We start from the raw sequence: 16,376 nt of genomic DNA on the forward strand, positions 1-16,376 counted from the left end.
GGCTTGTATATTTAATTGCTGTGGATAATACATGGGGGATCAGAATCTGGTCTACTATCTTTTAATCAATGATTAACCACATTATTATAAGTATTTCCATCCAGCTTTGTCACTTATCCGTGAGAAGTGCTTGTATTTCAAAATCAGTATATCCATTTTGTGTTCTATAAGCTGTTTAATTTTTTTACGTATAAGGACTTCTACTAGAAGAGTAAAGTTTCATAATATTAAAAAAATATTGTAAGGTTTGAGGAATGTATCTCAGGTATTTACCACAAGTACAACTCTATGAATAATGTATGCATCTAATTATGAAATGGCCAAGGAGAGGTTTAATGAAAATATTTCACTTTAATAGTGTATAGCTTTTTATTAGTAAGCTTTTTATAGACCATAAAGTTTCTTTACATGCATGACCTCAAACTGATAATTTCTAAATTATTTCCCTTCTCAAAATATATGGGAGTTTCCATGCTATAATCATGAATAAGAGTAAGTCTGTTAGTTGTATTGGTAGCATTTTGTTATACTATTTGAGTCAAAATACTGTAATGTAATAAGCTGTGAAACTTAATAGGAGGTTTATTGTGACTAAGTGACAGAGTGGAATAGCATAAACAAAGCAGAAGTAGCTGGGTGTGGGTCTTTGCAATAGAGGGATCCCAGCAGTGCCCACAGTATGGCTGTGAGATTAGTGAGCTTGTGCAGGCAATGTTTTTCCTTCCTCTTTTCCTTTTCTCCCTACCCAAGACTTAAATTTATCTAGTTACATACCTCATATGCCCAAAACTAGACATCTGACCTTTAAATTCTTTTTAGTATGGTAATCAGGTAAAAATAGGTGTTATGTTTTTCGCTAACTTGTAGTGTTTCTCTGCAGATGTGTTGGGCTGTGAGGCTGATAAGGCTGCTGTTGTCAGGTAGGCTTGGGGAAATAACAAAATCACAGAGGAAGTCACAAGGACATCACAGCCTCAGGTACATCCAATAAAAAGTGTCAGCTTTCCTTACAAATTTCTCCTATAAGAAAATTGACATTGTTATTCATTGAGAATTAAAATTTTATGGATCTGGATAATTATTTTTGAGCAGTCAAAAATAATGTGAAAAACAAATAAAAACATCCTACAAAGCTCCTGTTATTCTTCTTACTATATAACATGTTTCACAAAAGGGCCTTTTACACCCTGTAAACTTAAACCTCACAAAACTAATAACCCTAGGCTTCCACTGGGACTCCTCTAGAAGGAGATGCAGGATGACTGAAGTTGGTTGAACTGTGCCCAAGAAAACTTCTCTTTCACTGCTGAAAAATGAGTAAGCTTGGAGACAATAATCTTTGCAGGATAATTTTAGGTTTTAGGCAATCCCTTTGGACTTCCTCCTGCAGTTTGCAGTTTTAATTACTTTATGGAATAATTTACCTACTGATATATTGCTAGGAATAGTCCCCTGAGCTGTCTGTAAAAAGATACTAATATAGATGCAAATAACAGTCACTATGGGCATAAAAATCAGTTAAGAACACATTCAAGGCTTGTCAGATAGTGATCAAAAATTACCATCTATCTACTCTTTGGAGAATTCTGTGAAATGTGGTCATGATCTTGGTTCAGTTGGCCACATCAACAGAGCTGCTAGCATTGCAAGCCTTGGCCACTACGGAAACTTCTGCCTAAACTGGGTTTAAACAAAGCTCGCTGCTGGAAAAGGTCACTGGGGGCTAGGGCTGATGGAACTTGGTAAGACATTCCTGGGAGGTTGGTGCCACTTCTGCTCAAGCTAACCTTTTTGTGATTTTACAAAAGAATACAGTCACTAGGCCTGTCATTCACACACTTTTCTGTAGCTGTAACTTGACTAAAGATGAAGAGAGAGGAAGAAAAATCTAACAGATTTCTGACAGAGTGTCAATGATCTTATTTCATAACCATCTGGGAACAAGGTGACTTGTCACAAGGGAGGCTTCTGGCAGTGTAGCCGAATCACTAAGTGCCTGAAGTATACAATAAATGCTGGGGTATATATTAAGCTGCAGTGACCCTTTTAAGAAATATTTGTTTTTGGCAAAGTCCTCTTTTCCTTCACACTGTGTGCTGAATCACTGATATCTCTAGTTGTATAGAATCTAAATCCCCATAGAATATGTATAGAATGTACATTGTGCTCTTTTTTAATTTGAATTTCTCCATCTCACTAGGTTTTACTTGTGCACCCTGCTCCAAATGTTAAAAGAACATAAAAAGTAACTATTACATTTTTTCTCTCTCTCAACTGAAGCATAACTACAAAGTTACAATTTTACATTGTTTCTGTTCCCCCCATAATTTTGCCAAGATTTATAAATGAATTATCAACACTAGGAAGATACCTAAAGTATTAACTGCCTCTTAGTCATGTCTCTGTGATTTTGTGATACTCATATGTGGTAGCTGTCATTTGCATTAGCCCTTGTGGGGTGCAGACCAGCATCACTGAATTAGGTTTGGATGAATAACACGTAACATAGCTGGGCAAAGATGCAGATGAAGGCTGCTGCCCAACAAAACTATAGCAGCAGTCAGGGAGATATGGGGCTCTCTTGGGCCAAGAGATAATGGAGTTGGCCTGTGATTGGTGGGGCCTGGTTCCAGTTCTGGGCACCAGAGAAATACAGGCATGGATGTATTGGAGAGAGTACAGCAAAAGACTGCAAAGATGATGAAGGGAATGCAGCATCTCTCCTTTGAGGAGAGGCTGAGAGAGCTGAGAATGTTCAGCCTGGAGAAGAGCAGGCTCAGGGGAAAACTCATCAATGCATTAAAATACTTGAAGGGAGGGTATAATAAGGACAGAAACCAGAGTTCAGTTGGGCGCAGTGCCAGGACCAGAGGCAATGGGCACAAATTGAAGCATAGAATGTTCCCTCTGAACCCCAGGAAACACATTTTCACTCTTGGGGGTACAAGGGCTGGCACAAGGACTCCCACCAGGGAGGTTGTGGGTCCCTATCCTTGGACATATTCAAAAGCAACCTGGTCCTGGGTACTAAGTGACTCTGTTTGAGCAGGGGCCATTGGATGTGACCCCCTCCAGAGGTCCTTCCAACCTTGAGCATCCTGTGATTCTGTGAACCTGTCAGAAGTTTACTTAGATGATTTATCTGACTTTCAAAAATCATCAGTATTATATGCTGATTTAACAATGCTGCTAAATAACTTTCCAGTTAGCATTGCAGAGCAGAGATAAACTGTCTGTTAAAAGAAACAGAGGATCAACAATGCAGAGAGCCTCACTAAATCTGTAGACCTCATTTCTCTTAGGCATTTTTTTGTTTGTCTTCGCAGAAAATAGCTTAGTCACTCTTTTCTGCATTTTGGTTTTCACTTTCCAAATTGCTTGGAGCTCTCATCTGTACAAAGCACTCTCAAAATTTTTGTCACAGGCTGCTTTTCTCAAAACTCCTGGGAATGTCATATTCTATTCTGATCACTATTCCATCACTTTTGTGAAATATCCACTTTAAATACTCTTCACTTCTCAGATTATAATTTATAGGTGCTGATTTACTGACACTTGTGCAGTTATTTTTACTCTGCTATATTTTCACCTCAGTGGGACTTAGTGTTTCCTTGTAACTCTGCAGATCTCATTGCTCTGAGTAGTGTTACCAGACAAGTAGATAGGGCTTGCTTATGTTTACAACCAAGGATTAAGAGCTCTTTAAAAAGGGGAGCTCTGTTAATTTTTGTATGCCAGCAAGACTTAATATTATATACATTTTTTAATGAAATAAAGAATGTGTTAGATTTACATGATTACTGTGACTAATTTAATCTCCCCTGAAGATGTTTCTAATTTTCTTGTCAAAAATTAAGTATTAGTTCACTAGTGCTAGTGACTATAGTCTTTGAAAAACAACTTCCAAACAGGAGAAATTTCTTAATATTGGTGTGAGCAGCACTGATAAGTAGTGTGTACTTGGAAAGAGGGTCTGAAGTTTTTCAGCTGTGGGACTGAAATGAAGAGTTACTGCTTCCAACCATGACACCTCACCTTGATGTCATGTTAAACTTACCAGAAGTTACTAACTTGTCCTTTGAGCTCTCACACATGTCAAATAGTATGGCAGATTCTGGTTTACTTTTTAATAGTACTGTCTTCTGATGTTTGTCTACAGGCTTGAGGTGGGTGCACCTTGCTTTCCTTCTGAGGAGAAGTTTCCTAACTGTGAAGAAGGCATTAGCTAGTTAGTGACAGGATACTACTGCAGAAAGGATGAAGATTACATTGTCCATGTATCAAGACAGAGTTAAAAGGCTATTATTAGTTCGGTGTTCTACTAAAACAGCAAACAATTTGATGACTAAATGATATTTTCTATCCCTCTAATGCTGAGTGGCAGCTGTCTGAATTCCCTGAGATTTGGGTATGTACTGCTCTACTTAGCACCTGTGCTTGTTTAAATCCCACTTTCATACCACTCTGGATCTCAGAATTCAAGTTTCTTTTCTTGCCTATAGATATGTCACCCCATAGTCTCTCATTCTTTTTGCACTTCCTTTTGCCTCTGGGTTTCCTCCCATTCTCAGATAGCTCCTTCAAGCCTTCACTGAGAGCATATATGGATGCTGTTCCAGCTGTGCGTTTGTGTGTGTCTTCCCATCTGCAGAAAATGATTCCAGGAAGGGCACTCTTGAAAGCACACAGGCAATAGGCATCTCAGCCTCTCTGAATGCACCTGAATTGAGACCAAACACAGCACTCAGCAGCCAGCCGCTGCCATTCCAAAAATGCTTTTGCCTAAAAGTGGCTAAAATATGTTTGTGTACGTAAAGACCAAATGGGAAAATATATTGCTAGGATCTCAGCCTCTGCTAAGGATCATCATACTGCACTTCTTCATGAACTTAGAGCCTACACAAATTTGTGTGGATTTTTCAAAAGGATGAAAAAGCCACATTTTCAATACAGTGGCTCGCATTTCCCCTTTCCCATCCTTGCCCACCTGAAATTCAAATCCCTACTTCAAAGAAAAAATTGCTAGAACTTTTACCAAAGCTAGATTATTTATCTATTTTTTTTAACACAGGCGAATGTCTCAGCCAATTCTGACTACACAGCTGAAATATTTTCATTGAAATCTGTCTCTTTCCTTCTCTTGTCCCTCCTCAGATTTCAAGCTGACATGATACTTGGCCTGGAAACAAATTCTAGGACAAACTACTGGTACTTGGCAAACCTATAAACAATTAAACTCAACATTTTAGGTGAAACGTAGTAAACTTGATAATAGGTGCTGTTAGTGCCATCTACCATAGGAACTAAGCAATGCACTACAAAAGGAAATTGAATAAGACCGATCTTGTTTTCTGCTACTGCCATGGAAATCACTGGAATCCACAAGTCTCTAAGGCTCTTTAAGGACCCTTTCTTCTGCTGAATCCTGCTTTTGCTCTGATTTCCCTACTGCTAGAGAGATCAAACAAAACCACCAGTATTCTTAAGCCTGGGACCTCTTGTGTTAACAGAATAGTAGAGAACAGGCACAAACCAGAACATCACATCAATGCACGAGTAAGAGTCTCAAAGGGAAATAGAAGAACACTTTTCTTTCTAAAGCTGACCTACTCAATTTGATTGGATGACCAGAGAGAGAAAACTTGCCTGTGCTCATTCTGTAGCCTTCCTAGTTGGCTCTAAAAGATGCCCAGATAAAAGAACCGAAAGCTCAAATAGACTTCTATTGAATTTGAAATTCCCTAAAGTGCAGTCCTCTTCTATCCATTTTAAAATCTATAGCTGTTTACTTCTAGCTGCTTCTGAAAGTAAGCTCCAGTATCTGATGCTGATAAAACGTATAAAAGCATTCTTGTAAATTAGAAATACTAAAATCTGACAGCTTGCTCTGGAAAGATTTATATTGCACAGACATGCAAAATTTGTTATCCTATCCATCTGTTCCCCAATGTGTATTTAAAAATGGGCGATGCCACAAAAGCTAAATCCTGAATGAAGCAATGGAAAAGCACTGCATATTCTGGTTCCTGGGAGTCAGAAGAAATGAGCACAGAATCACTATAACTGTTCGTGTCCAATACTTTTATTTCCCTTCAAAGTTATTGGCCAAGATCCCTTGATTTGAATGATAACTGAAGTGACTACATGGATTAAAATCCTAGACTATCTGGATCCTTTCCAATGTCCATCTGCTTTTTGTGAAAGCATTGTGAGATGCACACTTCTTTGATAGGAAAGAAATAAAGAATAATTTACCCTGTTCTGAAGTCTTGATTTAAAATGTGATGGAAACAATCCATTTATTATGTTCCCCTGTTCGATGGCAGAGCCCGTTTCAACACACTTTAGTGAACCATGCTAATCGAGAATTTCTGATCATTTTTACTTACGACTCTTAAAATTACTTTCAAATCAATAACTAGGGAAGGAGGTGGAAGGAAATGTGTTTTTTTCGGACTGATGTCCAAATGAGGTTATTGACGCAGATTTTTAGACCTACACTGTGCGGACAAAAGCACCCTTCCTGTGACAGGCCTTTGAGTAAGTCCAATCTTGTGTTTTAAAAATGCAACAAACTATACTATATTCAAAGATAAATTATTTACCCAGCTTTAAAGATTTAAAAAAAAAATCCAGGAATTTGTGAATTTCAGGAGCAGATGAATTGCAGAGAAACTCATATTTTCACATGGAGCAAGCAACAGTGTTGATGCTCAAAGGATTTTTTTGAGAATACTTGGAGATCTATCTTGTTCAATGTGCCAGCTGTATTGAAGTGTCTCTCTCGTCTGCAGCTTGCATAAAATGTTCCTTCTGGTAGTCAAAATTTTGATGTTTTACCAGTCTTGGCCTAAAAATACATCTATCATAAATTTACATGAGTTATAAATTATTTACATTGCTTATAAATGCCTATTAAAAATGCTGTAGACTATAGTTCCATTTCGAAATACTTGGCTTGATTCTAAAGTAGCTTAAGGCTTTCATTAATTAAAGTGTTTTTCAATTATAATGGATACAAAGAGAAAATTTTGTAGCTAAAATTATCAAGTTCAAATCTATGAGATATTCAGATGTAAAAAATATCAATAGGTATTCCTTGAAGACATGAAGAGCTGTAATTTGAATGCAAAGTGCTGTTAATATATTTATCTCTGATTAACTACAGATCCGATCTGTAAACGCTTATGTATATGCCTGTGTGTGAATTCCTGTGGACCCACTTCTGTGACCAAAGTCAAGCATATAAAGAGGCTTTAGACGGTCTGGGGAAACACTCTCCTGGTGTATGTATAGTCTGTTTGATTCCTTTTGGGATTTCTTTTCCGACGAATCCACGAGAGGGCAGTACACAGCAAGAGTAATGCAGATAAATTTTGCTGCAGCTTTTTGCAAACAAGACCCAAACAATCAGAATAAGGAGGTTGGTCCCCAGCATGGTTCACTTACAGTATTAAAAAAAATCTGGAGCCAAGTCTGCAAAATTATTATATTTCAATATTTTAGGTGAACTTTGTCTTCCAACCTTGGAATCTGCTGTTACACTTGGTTTCTGTTTTCACAACTATAAGTTCTGTATAATTATTGAAAAGTGGAAGTAAACTGGATTTAGAAAATAATCCTGACACTAAAGGTGCTGTGGCCATAATGAAATAAACCCCAAACAAATATAGTGAATTAAAAACTCTGAAATGTAGCAAATTATCGCAACAAACCCAACAACTGCTTGAAGGCTTGAGATAGAATTAGGCAACTGATAAGTGTCTACTATATGTACAGTTTTGTACTTGGGCAACAGCTTTTTCTGACACAGTCAGATTGTTTCATCCTATTAAAAAAAAACGTGAATTCAAAGATCATTGCAGTAACTGGAACAACTGAACTATGTAAATCTGATTAACACTTCTCGGTTAGACCCTAAGACTTATTGTGCTGCTTCTGATTGCAGCATTTACTAATTAGTGATTAAATCACCTGTGCTTGTGACAACAGTACATTGGCTGTGCAGTGTGGTGGTGATGAAAAGGATGTACTTGATATACGATAAAAATTCAGCATATCTTTGTGATTGAATTATTTTAATTCTGAGTATTAATGGAATGAAATTTTTCTTTCCTAAGAGAAGTTGATGTTATGAATATTACTTAGCTAGTGAACTAATGGAACTAAAGATTTAAACCAAAGTCCTTTAAGCATTTCACAGACAGAGCAGGTATTTTTGTGTGACTCCGTCACTTTTCTTTCCCATGGTAGGAGTTGCTACACCTCATTTGTCACACATTAGGCTGCCTTCAGTGAGAACAGGTATGGAAACATTTCTTTAGATTTTTACCAGAGGTTCCTAACCTTAGCCTTTCTGACAACACCTGTCTGTGCACTGACAAAGACCTGGCTGCCTTGTGCAGTGGCCAGTTTAACCTGTGTGCTGGGCTCCTGTCTACAAATGCTACAATAGGCACGACTGTATTACCTATCCAGTGTAGAACAAGCTGCAGTGTGGTCCCAGTTGTTTATATGTGCTCTGCACAGAGGTAAGCAGTGTTTTTTCTCTATGTCTACTTCTGGTGCACCACAATATGAACATTAGTAGAGAAAGCAGTGACTTGTACAGGCAGAACATCAAATACATTCTCTCTGAGGGTCAGGTACAGGGAGTTCTGGGTGCAGGACTTTAGTCTTCCTTATTTTCAGAGTTCAATTATGCTGTTAGAAGGTATATTTTATTCTTGGATTTGATCTCTGTTCAGCCCTGAGAGCAGCAGTAATAAAGATCCTACATGTTGCAGCTTGCAGATGGAGAAACAACTATTTCTTTCACTTCCTGCTGGGATGTGGGTTTGTGTCCCACTGAGCTTGCTTGCATCCTCTTCTCCTCCAGGACCCAGTCAAGTGCATGTATGTATGTGTGTGTGCTTGTGGATAAATACACACCAAAGCACAGACAGACACATATATATACACATATTAATACAATTTCATATTCCCTATCTCTATTTTGTCTTGCATAGAGAAGGGAAGAAGAATGGGTATTCAGAGGAGAGGCTGTGAGCATGTGAAGTGTGCATGCATGCAAACCCCTGTTTCTGCATAGCTGGGATGAACAAAGGTAAATACAAGTAGAACTGACTGGTAGAAATAAGGAGCACGTTTGTTTGAGAAAGGTTAAAAATAGGTAAAGAGCCACAGGAAGTGTAAGCACTGAGTGCAACTGAACAAGTATTCAGGGAAAAAATTAGCTGTGTGCTTGTGCAAATAAATTAGCTTAATGCTATTTTCTACATGATGTATTTAATGGTACACAGTTACAGGAAAGAAGAAGGGATGGTGGAAGCAGAATTTTTGGTAGTTGCATGTGAGCTCCATAAGGAGACCTGTGCCCTCTCTGCAGTAGGACAGTGGCTATGAGACACGGAGCTTTCAGGATGGTTATGTTAAACTTATGTGGAGAAATGTAAATGCCTTTCAGTGTCCCTCTGTAAAAAATACAGCATCAGCCCCACAAATATTTTAGGGGAAATAGGCTGAAGGATGTGTGTAGTGATCCTGTTCAGAAGACCATATTACATCAAGGACTTAGTGATCCACAAAATAGTCAACCTGAGTAGGCTCAGAGCTGAGCTGCGCACATGCAGCTTTGCCTTCAGGCTGGTGCTTGCTGTCTCCAGGCAGCCTGGGCCTGCTCCCTGTGCAAGAAGAGTCTGCAGGCAACTCCCACTGAGTACCAGCGATTATGCCACCTGTGTGGCCTTGCCTTTATCTAAAAGCACACCAAGAAGTTCTCATGTGAATATACTCTCTGTTTGATAGTAGAAATGATGAATAGAGTTGTTTTCTTGTATAAAACCCTATAATAGCTCAAATTACCAAAATGCTATGGATGTTGTCTGCATGATGTGCTACATGTGCATCAGAGGCTCATTCAATGCTACACCATTCAGAGTTCTCATCAGATAACAGGACATAAAATTACCTTCATTTTTCTCTCATTACAGTGTTATTCCTCATAAGTAGAATTTTAAATGATACCTTAGAGAGTCCAAGTGCTATCTTACTGGGATCATAACAGACCAGCAACTCTTGCAAAACAGGGTGTCAGCTGAGAGACTGACTGTACATTATCTTGATTTTCTAAATGATACAATATCCTTGGCCTTACCAAAATGAGTGCCAAAACTTCTTGAGAAAGACATAACTTGACTCTTTGACAACTCTTTGGAACTCTCATTGGAGGACAATGTTGCTCCACAATCCTAGGTTCATTATTTCCTTTTTTTTATCCCTGTTGGTGATAGAACTGAAGACATAAATGTTACAGCTTCTAGACATCATGAGTTGGGAAGTGTTTAGCTCCAGATCACCTTTTTAGTCATGAGAGGATAACATAGGCCTTGAGGTCAGCATAAAACTGTATCAATCCTGTGAACTACTTCTGTAATTGATCCCTTGAAATGATGTCCTTTGGTAAGAACAAGATTGTCCGAAATCCTTGGCAGAATTAATTGAAATTGTGAAGGAATGAATGACTATATAAAAAAAAGAAGTTTTCCTTTGATTTTTGGATCAAAAAGATAACAGCAGGCTTGTAGCTGAGAATTTGACTTTTATAACTTTGAAAGTTTCTATATTAGTAATTCTTGGTCATTTAATATTTTCCTGATGTTCTAAGACTATAGTTTTAATTCACTTTAATCTGTGTATGAATAATTGATCAGTAGCTTTTATATGGTGTTAGTCCAGTAGAACTATCCAAAGTTCCCAAGCTTTTCATGTGAAAGATGAACAGTTCTGCCAACAGAAGATGATTAATCAAAAGAAATTGTAAATTATGTATGACACTCACTTCTTTTCCCTTTTTCTCAATAACTCTGTAAGCGACATTAAATAAGTGACATTAAGGAGAAATAAGTTAATATAAGAAGTCCTTGTGAAAATCAGATAAAATTGGAGGCGATAGGATGTTATATTGTTTAACACGTCATTTAAGCCACAGACTGTTGATAGAAATCATTCTCATAATCACCATTGGCAGTGTAAGTAGAACAGATGGAACATGTTCCAGAAAAACTTATTTTTCTAAGTCATTCCTATTTGAAGAGAGTAAAGAAATTAGTATATGAGGGTGAATGTGTTGAGGTGGCTTTTTTTTTTTTTCCTGGTTTCTCTGTGTGGAATAGATACATTGAGCAAGACAAAAGAGAAGAAAAATAACCAGGAGAAACCAAGGCAGATAATAAGTTGGGAGAAAGGACAGGAAACAAGGGACACTAAAACCTCATGATGCCATTCCCTTAACAACTGTTACATTCATAATTACCAAGGCTATCATGAAGCAATGACTGAAGAGAGAGATAATATATTTGGTTAGACTAGCAGATATGACTGAAAAAAAAGTAAAAAATCTCCTTTATTTAGGCACACTGAAATTTTTTCAGCTTTCTTGTTCTGTGCTGAAAGCAACAGCACTTGTAGCTAAAATCATAAAACCTCCATTACAGCAATGAACTATTAAGTCCATTCACTTCTAGGTTCAGAATAATGTAGGTGAGGAATTTTACTTAAGGACCCTTGTACTAAACAATACACAGAAATTAAGTTTAGTTTTCATCTCTCAAAAAGGAAGACCCTTCCCCTCAGATTTATAACAGAAATCATCCTACAGCAGTTATGTGTGAAAGGATGGTTTTGTTTCCTGAATGGAGCTGTCTTTCTAGCTATTCAAATATCGGTGTGTGCCTTTCTGGGCATCGGGAGTTTTTCTGTTGCTATGTTTGGAAATTAATAGTGTTTTAAAACTACATGACAAATCAAATCTCCCTGTTACTTTTGTGGTTTGTGATGTACGTTTGAAACATTTTCCCTTGAGCTAAGAGATGTTGCATTGAAAGAAATACTGAAGTCATTAATCTATACAAGGACCTCAGGTGTATCATGTGCTTACTGATGCATGTAATGCCTATAAAGAAGCTGAGTCTGTTTGTGTTGGTAGGTGTACGGTCTGGAGTTTTATGACTCATAAGCTCTGATTATTTTGTTGATGTAATGGGTGAATGATAGCTACGGGATGAACAAATCCTTGCCTCATAATCATTGAATCATTGCATGGTTTGCATTGGAAGGGACCTTAAAGATCACCTAGTTCCAACACTCCTACCATGGGCAGGGACACCTTCCACCAGACCAGGCTGATGAAAGTCCCATTGGCCTTGAACACTTCCAAGGAAGGGGCACCCACAGCTTCTCTGGGCAACCTGTTGCAGTGTCTCATCACTTTCGCAGTGAAGAATTTCTTTCTAATATCTAATCTAAACTTGCCCCCATTCTGCCTAAAGCCATTCCCCCTTGTCCTATCACTACATGCCCTTGTGAAAAGTCTTTCTCCAGCTTTCTTATAAACTCCCTTTAGGTACAGATGTGAAGGTAAAAGAGTTCTTAATTTGGTTAGCAAAGAACCTGGTGAATACATTTTGTTTCCTGTGTTCTCCTTTTACTGTTAGTGGCTAGTAATCCAGTACATGGAAAAATAACCTACTTGGTCAGATATAAACCTGTATTATTTCCTAATTTTCCAGGAGTTAATTTCAGAATACTAAGGAAAGTAGTTCAAAGGAAAAAAAAATGATAAAAACTTGGGATCAAACAGCCAGTAGAATGTCATCCTTTGCCAACAAATATTAATTTTATTATTCTTGTAGACAACCTTAATAGTGAGGAGACTAAATTAAAAGTCGGCACGGCACTACTCTGCTGTGTTCTTTCTATTTCCTTGGTGCCTCTGAAACAGTTAAAGGATACATGTTGAAAGAGATGTTCAAAACAAATGAAAGGATGTTTAAAACATATTAAATATAATGAACTCCTATATTTATTAAACTGAATTTTTTAATAGGCTGTTTGACCTTCCCTGTTTTCATTGTTTTGTTTCTCTTGGAGTTTTCTCTTTCTTTATCTTGATGCACAACTCTACCAAAAGGATTACTTTTAGAAAGCATACATGTATAAGACTTACATTACTATTTTCTCTTATTTGAAATTTTAATCAGGAAAATCCAAACCTAACTAATCGAATGCTTATAAGATATAGGGTAATCAAAATTACTGGAGAATTTATATAATTTTCTCCTTTTTTACTGATCGAGAATTGAATACTTGCCAACCCTCCATGCCCAAGTTTTTTTCAGGTGAAAAATACTATCTTGACTTTTTTTCCTTGAGTCTCCCCTTCAGCTTTGTTACTGAACATGACATTAGATGGTACAGAATGTCTCTCTCCCCATGCTGGGTCCTCTCCATGCATCTTGCCCGTGCCCAGCCCACTTGCTTGTGGGCAGAGAGAGGAACAGAGAAGGCCTTGACCCTATGCAAGCACTGCTAAGCAATAGCTAAAACACTGGTTTGTTATCAACACTGTTTTGGTCCCCAGTGTAAACTACAGCACCGTATGGGCTGCTACGATGAAAATTAACTCCATGCCAGCCAGATCCAGTACACCCTGTAAAAGCCGACAGAACCATCAACACTGCAACCACCATGCATTTCCATGTTTAATAAGGGCTCTATGGTCCACTTACTTTAAAAAGGAAATAAATTAGAGAAAAGGATATGAGCTCATGCTTTAATTTTGCATTTTTGTTGTAAAGACAAATATGGACTTAAAAATTTAATTCAATATCACAGATAAAAATCTATACTGTTTAGTGAATATGCAAATGACATTTGAGCAATTTTAATTTCTTATCTGTATATCTGTGCTTACTTACTCTTCAGCTGTTGGTGCTATCAATTTGCATCCATTCACACAATTCAGAGAGGTTGGTTTTTCGTGGAAAATGTAAAAAAATACTTATTGTTATTTAGGTATTTAAAATGTTTTAGTCATCAATTTGCAAATATAACCAAAACAATTTTTAAAATAAGTGGTTCATTTCCCAGACTAGACAGCACAGGAAGATCTATAAATAGGCTGCATGTGTCTGTTCCTCTACTGGGAAATCAAAGGATGTTAAAACACATCTTGAAGAACTGTGATGATTGATATCTAAAATGTTGTGGGTTAAGTTCCTACACATGTAAATCAGTCTAGAAGCTATGAAACATTTGATCAAACAGCATCTTATACATAGCTAATAACCAGAGAGGGGCACCATCAACACTTCACTTGTTTTTAGTACTTAAGATGCTCTTAAATATTATTCTGAGCTAATTACAGTTGCTACAACAATATTAGAACATTGGCAGTGGATTGACTACATTTAAAACATATTTTCCAGTGGCATATCAACGCGCTCTTGTTCCTTCAGTTGTGTCCTACAAGATGATTCAACTTGTTCTATGATTTACTCAAATGTTCCTCATGAACATTCTTCATAGTTCTCATGTATTTTTAGGTTTGCGAATGATGCTTGTGATCTTTACAATTTCTGCTTCAGAGCCACTCTTTTATCACTCTCTGGTGCCACTTTAGAAACTCTAAGCTTCTGCTTTTTTTCTGAGATTTTTTGCATACAAGGGAGTCATATTTAAATCTTTCAACAAGCATAAAAATAATTGCATTATCAGAAGTGCTGTTTGCCAGTTAGCTGATAAATGACCAGGGCAAATAAATAAAAGAATAGACTGTATAGTGGCAGAACAGTACCAAGTTAGAGAGATAGTAACTCTTCTGTTACTCACCATATGAAGATTTTCTTACTGTGAGGCTAACCAAGCACTGGCACAGGGTGTCCAAGGAGATTGTGTGTAATCAACATTCTTGGAGATATTCAAAAGCCACCTGGTCATGGTCTTGGGCAACCAGTTTGAGGGGGCCCTGTGTGAGTGGGTATGTTGGACCAGATGAACTCCATAGATCTCTTCCCACCTCAGCCATTCTGTGATTCTGTGGAAGAAAATATATTCACCTCCACGCACAACCCAAACCAAAACCAAACAAAAAGATTCATCAAATTGAAAATGACCATATTCAGCATAACTGTGATAATGTAGACCACACTTTATAACATTACCATATAGACCAATTCATATAGTTTTAAATTACATAACACAGTTTAATACTGGAGTTGAATTTTGCTTCTCCCCTAGAAATATCCTCAGGATACGTAAATGTGAGTTACACAGGTAAAATTCATGGCCAATCTCTGGACCCCTAAGATGGCCGCAAAAATTTATCTTGCTAATGCCTAAAAAAACCCCAATTACTAATTTTAATAAATATTCTGCAGTTATGTTCACACAAGGTATATATTGTGTGACTTTAAACACTTAGAGAAATGCTTAAAATTTAATTCTGGTGATGCTAACTATGAATTCAAGGATAAATTTGGTACTTCATGTATTTAGGAAAGTTCTTACACATGTGGTGATGGATGGATGAATGATATGCATACAAGCACTCTTGTTTACTTCATGGTTCTTGTTAATATAGATTAGCAACAAAAGGAGGGCTACGGAAAATCTCCATCCTTTATTGGACATGGGGGGAAATGTACTGACAAAGGATGAGGAAAATATTGAGGTAAAGACTGAGGTATTTTACGCCTTCTTAGTCTCAGTCCTTAGTAGCAAGACCAGTTGTTTTGGGGGTATCCAACTCCCTGAGCTGGAAGACAAGAGATGGGGAGTAGAATGAAGCCCTCATAATCCAGGAGGAAATGGTCAGTGATCTGTTGCACCACTTAGACATGTACAAGTCTATGGGTCTGGATGGGATCCATACAAGAGTACCAAAGGAGATGCTCACAGAGACACTTTGCATCATTTATTAGAAATTCTGGCTAACTGGGTAGGTTCTCTGTGACTTAAGGTTAGCAAATGTGATGCTTATCTACAAGAACAGGCAGAAGGATTATCCAGGGCACTGACCTCAATGCCGTGGAAGGTCATGGAGCAGATCATCTTGATGATTGTGTCACTGTGAAAGGTGGGAGTTTAGATTTTTCTTGTTGGTATCCCCGGGAGAGTCAAGACCCTGTCTCGACTGACAGTCTGTCAGCATCTCATAATGAGACCTTTCATCAACAGATTCACAAGATCGGAGGGTACCTCGACCTCCCTTGTTAGGGGGAACTCAACAGAACCAAGACCCCTCAGCGGATCCTGCCAAGGCATTATGCACTGCCAGCTACTGCAAAGACTCACTTTACCAGTTTACAGAATAACACTTTTTATTAATACAATTTGTGACAGACTAATAAGGTTTGAAGGTTGTCAGTGATAGTTTCTACTGCAAAAATACGTTTTAAAGCAATCTACTGATACATATATTAAGCAAGCACAAGCTCTAATATAAAGCAATCTACTAATATGCTATGGGGTAAGCACAAACAAAAGCTCTAATTCTAAAAACATCATTTAATGCACGTAGAGTATATTTCTCACCC

General features: G+C 37.6%; 1 protein-coding gene across 1 annotated transcript in view; it reads right to left on the minus strand.

The window, feature by feature from the left end:
* Window positions 1-12,115: 12,115 nt before the first annotated feature.
* Window positions 12,116-16,376, minus strand: part of LOC127461412 (uncharacterized) — a 37,907-nt gene continuing 33,646 nt past the window's right edge. Inside the window, exon 2 of the mRNA XM_051769222.1 lies at window positions 12,116-12,144. The gene's annotated coding sequence lies outside the window, so the exon portion shown is untranslated. The remainder of the gene's footprint in view (window positions 12,145-16,376) is intronic.

This window comes from Manacus candei, unplaced genomic scaffold (genome assembly GCF_025592945.1).
Source record: "Manacus candei isolate 608988 ecotype Guabito, Panama unplaced genomic scaffold, ASM2559294v1 h1tg000008l, whole genome shotgun sequence".
Lineage (NCBI taxonomy): Eukaryota > Metazoa > Chordata > Aves > Passeriformes > Pipridae > Manacus > Manacus candei.